Genomic DNA, 1,399 nt, shown 5'->3' with positions numbered 1-1,399 from the left:
GAGGGCGAAACACGACAAACAGCAGCTTTGGGTGATTCTGCGCCCAAGTATTGCTGCTCAGAAGCGTTTTGCTAGACCCTACGACGCCCGAAAGTTTCCTCACCTACATCTTCGGCCTGAAAATTGTCTCCTAACACCTAACACCCTTCAGCCGGGGCTCACGGGCTTTCTCCCCTCAAACTCTCAGGGAGGGAGAAGAAACGCCGAGTCAGAAGCCTGCCGAGAGAGCGGACGGGTTGCAGCTTTACCCCAGGCAGGGCAAAAAACTGGCTATTTAGGAGGTTTTCTCCAAAACTGGACCAGAAGGAGCTTCTCCTGCAGGAAGGCTGCCTCCGAGGGGCGGTCTCAGCAGGGAATTAACGTCTCCCCCCCGCCCCGGGGAGTTAAGATCCGCCCGCTCTGCACAGACACCGGGGTCTGGGACCCCTTGGGAAGGCGGACCGGGTGGAGCGGCCGCTCAGATTGTTCGGACTGGGGGCAGGAGCCCGACGAAGAGATTTCACAGCGGAGCCCGAAGGCAGGAGCAGGTGGAGGGGCTTCGCTCGGAGAGGCGACGGCGCGAGGCCCCAGATTTAGGGAAGGGCGAGCACAAAACGCACCCGCAGCCTCCAACCGTTCAGGGCGACGTCCCGCGGCATCCTGCTGCTGCACGTGCGTCTGCCTGGATTTTTCGGGGGGGTTCGCCCGACTTTTTCCAGGCACCAGCTCCCCTAACCAAGCACCAAGCAAACCAAAATGCTCTCCGGGACAGCGACTGCTCAAATCGCGGCCAATTTTCATCAGGACCCAGCTCAACACGCTGAAAAAAGGGGTTTGGGGAATTAAAACGGGAGCTGGAAGCCATTCCGAGAGCCGTTAAGCGCGTTTCCTCACAGATTAACTGTTTTCTTTAACCAACCTGCGCTAATTTGCTCCCTCTCCAGCAAAAACCAGCCCCCGGGGGGATGTTTAAGCAGGGAGGCAAAGCCTCGACGCGCCCACGGGCTTTCAGGAGGGCTAAGTAGGCAGCAGGAGTGCTCCGAAGCGCCCTGAGCGCCCCACGGACCCTGCAAATGGGAGCTGAAGGCGGCAAACCGGGGCCGGGCGTAATCGGAGGGGAAGAGCTCGGCGCCCGGAGCCTCTTTTTTGTATCTGAATGTTTTGTATGTTTGTCTTTTTTTGTATCTGAAGGCGCTCAGTCTGCGCTGATTCTCCCGGATCGTCCCGCGATGGATGAAAACGTCGTAGGGGGTTTGCGCGGCAAGGTTTTGGTGGCAGGGGGCCACGGGGGTGGCTGCTGGGAGAAGGATCTCGAAGCTGCCCCGTGTTTGGTGAGGGCCCCGCTGCGGCCCAGAGCTGAGCCAGTAAGGGATGTTTTTGTGGCTCTGGGAGAGCAGATTTAAGACAGGGAAAAAAAAAA

This window comes from Oxyura jamaicensis, chromosome 1, assembly GCF_011077185.1.
Source record: "Oxyura jamaicensis isolate SHBP4307 breed ruddy duck chromosome 1, BPBGC_Ojam_1.0, whole genome shotgun sequence".
NCBI classification, from domain to species: Eukaryota; Metazoa; Chordata; class Aves; order Anseriformes; family Anatidae; genus Oxyura; species Oxyura jamaicensis.
This window is presented reverse-complemented; position numbering follows the sequence as displayed.